Genomic DNA, 7,703 nt, shown 5'->3' with positions numbered 1-7,703 from the left:
GTGTTACCTCTAATTCAACAACCATAGAAATATTACCTCTCTTACTCTCCATATGAGGAATGAAATCAAGAGTAAATAAGTTTAAATGACTTACCCAAAGCCACATGGTGGAAAATAGAAAACCCAGCTATCAATTCATTTGACAGTCCCTGGGGTTCTTCTTTTTTCCCACTATAAAATTAAAATATTTTTCACTATAATATATGCCAAAATATTTATTCATTTGAATACAACTTTTCAATCAAAAACTAAGATAATTGAACATATTTCCTGATATTTTGTTAGTATAACTTGCTGACCTTTTTTTCATTCTGAGTATTAAAATAACAAATTTTGTCAACATTTAATGTTAAATGTGGTTAATACTACCATATAGCAACAAACTATAGAAATGATCCCTGAAAGTATAGTCTTACCATATAGCTATTAATTCCATTTTGAACTGGTTAGGAATCGAAATTACAAAATACATAAAACCATGTTTCTTTAATAATAAAATATTTCTAAAAACAGATTTGGTTAGTTCATATAACTGCCAGAATAACTAGAAGATTAAGTTTAAAAATATACAGACAGAAAAAACACACCAGATTTTCACTGAGATTAGTCATCTGAGTACTGAGTTGCTGCAGTGGCCAGGATGCTAAGCTGCTAAGCGCTATGATCGGCACAGCCAGCTCTACTGTTCCCAAACACCAGACTGCACTGCTACCTAGGACACAATTTCCCAGAGGGAGGCCCCAGGCCACACATCCCTGCACACTAGATGCCCGCTGCGTTCTAGATGAACGCGTCTCATTGGCAATTTTGGTCATGCTATGTCTTTGCTACAAAGGAGAACAGAAGAATGAGATCCTATCATCCCCCCTCTCCAGTAGCTGGCGCACTCCACATTCCAGCAGAGCTCCAGTGGACAAGGGCCCCCGTGTCAGAGAAGGCTCAGAGGCTGGGTCACCAAAAGAATGACAAGCCACCACCACAACCAGGTTTCTTGCACTTTAAATAACACTGAACTTCCTTATTCCTCTACTTTTTTTTCTTTAATCAGTTTATTTTGGACTACTATAACTAAATAGTTGGACAACGATAACTAACTAAACTATAACTAAATGGTTTAAAAACTATTTTATAAGTTAGTTCTTTGTCCTTCATGTATTTCTAAGCAGGTTCACTTTAACAAGGTACAGAAAACATATCTCCCTTTGTTTTAGTTAATAGAATATGCTTTCACTTCATTTTTTAATGCTTTAGGGCCAGAGTACTTAAGTGCTAATGAGTACTAATCTCATAAAGACACTAAGATTAGCAGAAAACAGTGTTATTTCCCTTGCAGAATCCCAGGAGCTTAATTTTACGTATGCTAAAGGGTACTCTTGTCTATTCCTATCTCACAAAGCAATTTCAAGTATAAGGGACCATTGCACTAATTACATTATTTGTATTTACAAGGAATGGCAAGTGAGGAAGTATAGTTGCTTTAGAAACCATGCACACTTTATTAACTTAATTAAAAAAGTAAAATGAGTTCATGTTAGGTGGGCCAAAATATCATGTAATTTTTTTCCATAAAATAAAAGCACATTCTTTATTTTCACCAATACCTTTATTGATTTGGATATTCTAAGCACGTTGGCCCTCTCCCATGTGGTCTAATGTTGATTGTTCTCAAGTAATGTCTCCATACGGTTGCTATCAATTGCAACTGGCCTACCCAACCATGGAGCATCATCCAGCAAGAAATCTCCAGCACAATACTTTGCAAACCACTTTTAACATGCTCCATCAGTCACAGCATCTCCTCCATACATTTTTTTTTTGATTTCACAAATCATTTTTTTGGATTTCAATTGCATTTTTACCTTTCTTGAAATAATAAAGCATAATATGCCAAAAATGTTGTTTGTTTTCCTCCATCTTCAATATTAAATTGGCTAAACAAAAATTTACCATTTGTGATATTTTTTAAATATAGGGTGATATGACAGCTGTCATAATACAATCTAACAAAATTGTTTCAAATGAAATTAAAGACAATTAAGTGCTACTATAAGCCATCTTATGGAAAAAAGCCAAACACACTTTTTGGCCAACCCAATATTTATGAAGCACTTTTGATATAAAAAGTGCAAACTGTTTGAAGGCTTCTCCCATGAATTATAAAATATTCTTTATATATAAATTTCATATATGTACATATATATCTGTTAGGTAGGTAGTAATTATTTTTCAGTTATTTTTATAGTTGAGGAATATGAAATACAGAAAAAGTAACTATAAAAGTTTTTCTTACCACAATAAATACCAATTTGGTGGGGGAGGAGAGAGGCAAGAACTCACTATCACTGACTTCAATTAAAAAATTTTGGGAGACAATGTTCCTGACATTAATTAATGAAATCCCACGATATGGTGAACTCATATGACCTAAATTTTAATAAGGTTATACCAGTACATAGCTGATACAGAAAAATTCTTGGTTGAGTGTATAATAGTCGGATAAATATTAAAGTGAATACCATATCCTACTACTAAGGCAATCATAAATCATGAGAAATTCGATGAGCAAGATTTCAGATCACCTCTTCTTCCTGAATATAAGAGCTAATACTAGGTGTGTTTGTCCACCCCTTTCTGGTAACCCACATCAATAGTGGTTGACGTTGGGGCACCAAACTAAAATACCTGAACGGAACAAGGGGTTAAACAATGTTTGAAATACCAACTAACACAACAGCCACAGGCTGTAATATGAAAAAGCATTACAACTTTTACCTGGTTATTGTTTTTTATTTAATGTTAGGCAAATAAATGAAACATTTTCATGGGTTAGAAAGATATTATTTATTATCTCCATTTTTGGATGTATAACTATATGGACAGTGATAATTTTTGAGGATGATTCTGTGTTCATGTCTTTCATGTATGTTATAGAAAAAATATATATTTTCTTTCTTTGTGCTAAAGTAAGGATGTTCATATGTTCCCTTACACATAAAATAATGTATAATTTTTTTTAAATCCCAACACATGCATAATAGAATATGTGTACTGTAGTCACTTTTTAAAAGTTATTTTATTGTTGTTTAAGTACAGTTGTCTCTATTTATCCCCTTCCACTCCCCCCACCCCAGCCATCCCTCCTTTCTCCCCTGGTTCCACCCCACCTTGGTTTTGTCCATGTGTCCTTTATAGTTGTTCCTAAAAACCATTCCCCCCTTTTCCTCCATTATCCCCTTCCACCTCTCCTCTGGTTACTGTCAGATTGTTCTTAATTTCAATGTCTCTGGTTATATTTTCCTTGTTTGTTTGTTTTATTGATTAGGTTCCACTTAAAGGTGAGATCATATGGTATTTACCTTTCGCTGCCTGGCTTATTTCACTTAGCATAATGCTTTCCAGTTCCATCCATGCTGTTGCAAAGGGTAGGAGCTCCTTCTTTCTTTCTGCTGCATAGAATTCCATTATGTAAATGTAGCATAGTTTTTTGATCCATTCATTTACACCAATCCATAAGAACTGATGCACCCCACTGTTCATAGCAGCACAATTTACAATAGCCAAGAGCTGAAAGCAACCTAAGTTCCCAACTACAGTCACTTTCTCACATTTTGAATTAGGATGCATAATTTTAATTACCTAAATAACTTACTTTACACTTATAGTGTGTCTCTATTCTTAGAAACAACCTCTATTTCTATATTGTTACTTTTAGGATGAAAACTCTTCTTACAGAGCATTTTTGATTGGATATGATATAGAACAAAGGATTATAGGCTAATTCAGATCCAAGTTAATAAAAACAATTCTAGTACTATTCCAGCCTTTGCATAGAGGCATTGAACAGAGGCATGTTGTACTCCATGAACACTCGTGCCTTTTCCTTGCCCTGGCTCAGGTGCCATCAAAGAGGAAGATCCCCACCAGGCCTCCAGAGAGAGGGAAAAGGAGGAGAGTAGAGACAAATCATAAAATGGGCAACTAACCCCTGAAATAATCTGAAGTTGACAGCTGTGAATAAATGTTAGTACCTTGTTATAGCCAAAGACACTAAACACTTCAAAAGTTCAATAAATAATTTAGGTCCCTTTTTGCATAAATTTTCAGGAATAACTATTCAAGCACACTGCAGGCGGTGTTTGATGTAAGTAAAATATTCATATCTATTCAACTGTGACTTAATAATTGCACACACTTTAATACTGTAATTAGGAAAGAAGCAATTCATTTTCTACACTTAAAAGATTCTAATTCTGCTACCAGACGCAGCATGTATTTCTGATTTTCATACTTTGAGGAAAGTTTTTTTTTATTTATGTAAATTGTAATATTGGTGTTCTGCCTGCTAAAAAGTCAAGGAAACTCATAGAAAAAAAGTAATTCACTTGATCAAATGAATTGCTTCTTTCCTAATTACAGTATTAGGAAAGTACACAGAGGTAAAAGATGAAAAAAATCAAAATGTATCATGGTGTTATATATTTTAAATACTAGAAATATAAAATCATACACTGTAACTGTTCCATAATCTTTTATATACTATACATATTTTGGATATGTATAATACAGTGACTTGTAGGAAATTTTCAAGCTGGGAAACTATTTTTATTTATTTCTTTACAGCAATCAGGTTGAGGAGCTTAGGTATAATAATTTCTGACTTTCTTATATTTATCTCCCATGTGACTCAGCTGTAGCATATAATCAACATAGAATACAACAGGTTTCAAAATTGAATATAATGACATAAAATTTGATGGAGTCTCCCTACAGTATAAATTATAGAATGTTAATAGACATGTGGTAGAACGATGATTTGAAAACACTGATAAATTATGCTCTCCTACCCCCTGAGGTCTCTTCTGTTGAGATTGTTAGAAGTGTATTCCACAGGGAATTGTCAAAATTAATAACACAACTCAAATGTCCAATAACCGGCTTCTAAATTAAAAAATAAGACAACATTTTATATATAATTTAAATGTAAGGCAAGCTGCAGAATAATGTTTGTCACATCCTCCCAAACCTCTAGTCCCCTAACTCATTTTTAGAAAACCACCCAGTCCAGTGTCAGGCCGCACTTCCCACATCCTGCTCAGGATCATTCAGAGCAAGTCTGTGTTTGCAAAGACAAACACATCCTGATTCTATATTGGGAGTGTTTTCAGTTACTTTGGGGTTCTCCTCCTGTTGCAGAAAACAAATCTCCCTTTGTTGAACTACCAGGTTGGCTCTTGGTTGTCTCCAACTCTTCAATATTAATGATTAATAACTGTATTTCCTAATTTACTGTATTCTGTTTGCTTTATAAGTACTTTGTTTACTAATAAGTCTTTTAAAACCTTAAATGTTTTTATTTAATATATTAAATTTGTAACCATGATGACTTTCAGGCCTATTAAATGTTTATAAATAGAATTTATGTAGTTTTAATGGAATTTATTGGGATGACATTGGTTAATAAAATTGAATCAGTTTCAAGTGTACAATTCTGATACATCATCTGTATATTTCATTATGCACCCACCACCCGAAGTCAGATCTCCATTTGTGAACATATCACCTTCCCTTTGGTAACTAACACACTGTTTGTCTACGAGATTTTGTTTGTTCAGCTTATGTAATTTTTAAGATTACTAATTATATTCTAAATCAATTTCCCAATTAAATATTTTAAGTTAGGAAGTCAATATTAATCTGTTTTTAAGTAAATTAATTTAAATATTATTAATACTCTTTAAGAACCAGATTATTTATTATACTCGGTATTCATTACTATTGATTTGATTATCATTCTCATACTTTAATTTTCTATTCTGAAATATTTATACAACAAACAACTATGCTATAATAAGAATAGTTTTGAGTAAATAACTGAAGATGGCCAGATGATATGCTTATTGTTATCGATCAAAGCAATTTTCTCCACTTTTATTGATATATATCATACATAAAGACAACTGTACAAAGCCTAAGTGTATAACTCTGTGAATTCTCACAAAATTTATAATAAGAAACACCCAGAATACAGGACAGAAAATAGTATTGTCATCACTCTGGAAGATGTTTTATTCCTTTCCAAGTCAATATGCCACAGAGGAAACAATTATCTTGACTTCTGTCATCATAGATTATTTGTTTATGCAATTCAAATCAATGGAAACACACTGTGTGAAATTACAATGTTTGTTAGGTTAGGTTTCACATTGACCAGAGAATTTTCCTAAGATTCAGAACTATAGATTGTTGCCTCCAGTACTGATTGGATCCACTGAGCCTGGTTGACAGATGTAATAAGAGAAATCTCATAATTTTAAAACATTGGTCAGCTTTACTTTAAAGCTCACATGCCAAACTTATAAATTATATCCATTACCAATTGTTTTTGTACTATGAGAAATACACAATCCTGCAGATTAGATTACAAATAAATTTTATGTGTTATCGGTTATACATGCATTTTTAACCCCTTTTAATATATCTAGATAGGATATTGACTTTTGTTAGCTTAACCTGCTTGCTACTATGTGCCAAAAATTTTAGTTTGCATACTATGTTTGCAAACAGGTTTGAGTGATAGGAATTTTATATAATGACATTCCTTCTGATGGTTAATTTCAGGTGTTATATATTATTTGCACAGGTCCTGATATTTTGCTGAAATGGTGTCTATAAAAAGCTAAATTTATTCAGTTGAGAAGGGAAAATTACAATAGAACAAATAATATTTTTATGAATTCCTTGACTTAATTAACATTGTGCAAACATGGTGCTTTTACAAAATTCTTATCCAAAGCTACAGTACAAAGTACAAGATTACTGTAGTTTTGAAAATAATTTTCGACAAGATTAAGAGTTGATTTTATAGACTGAAGAAAGCAGATTGTCCTTCCAAATGTGGATCAGCCTCATCCAATTCATCAAGGGCCTACATAGAGGAAAGCAGGATAAGAAAATATTTACTTCCTCTGATTGTTTTCATGCTGGGTGGGACACTGAGTTCTTCCTGACTTGACACTCTGACTTGTATCCGAACTTATACATCAGCTACCCTGGTTCTCAGGCTTTCGGACTCAGATTGAAATTATACCACTGGCTGTCCTGGGTGTCTACCTTTGCCAACTGCAGATCTTAACACTTTTCAGCCTCCATATAACCATGTAAGCCAATTCCTTACAGCAAATCTCTTTATAGATACTATATTAATTTTTCCTTGAAGATCTGTCATTATTTAATAAGGAATCTAGCACTTTCTACAGAGGGCGTCTCAGAAATATTTAAGTGTTTCTGCACACTGATAGAGAAATAACAAGCACATAATTTAGATACTGATGAAGACCATAGGAATAGAAATGACCCTTGATGAAGGAGAGCTGTCTCGTTGTTGCATGGATATCTGTTTATCTTGCCTGTGTGCTCCCAAACAGGAAAATAATACACAAAAGGGAACTTCGATCAGATTTTTACAACTTATATGTCTATGTTAAGTTATTCAAATTTTAGAATGATAAAAGGAACACTTTAACGCTAAGTGCACTATAGCTTTTACTTTTAAAGCTAATAAATTTCAATCTTAAACTTAGTTTTTCTCATCATAGAAATGCCAGAAATAAACAATTTTTATTGTAAATCAATGTAAGTAAATAATTTAATTGGCTTTTATGTATTTTCATTTATTTTGAAGAACACAGCTACAATCACCTCTT

At 32.9% G+C, this 7,703-nt stretch overlaps 1 pseudogene; it reads right to left on the bottom strand.

The window, feature by feature from the left end:
• Positions 1-339: 339 nt before the first annotated feature.
• LOC119047407 (uncharacterized) lies at positions 340-414 on the bottom strand (annotated as a pseudogene).
• Positions 415-7,703: the final 7,289 nt, after the last annotated feature.

This window comes from Artibeus jamaicensis, unplaced genomic scaffold (assembly GCF_021234435.1).
Source record: "Artibeus jamaicensis isolate MK-2021 breed Jamaican fruit bat unplaced genomic scaffold, CSHL_Jam_final scaffold_537, whole genome shotgun sequence".
Taxonomy (NCBI): domain Eukaryota; kingdom Metazoa; phylum Chordata; class Mammalia; order Chiroptera; family Phyllostomidae; genus Artibeus; species Artibeus jamaicensis.
This window is presented reverse-complemented; position numbering and strand designations above follow the sequence as displayed.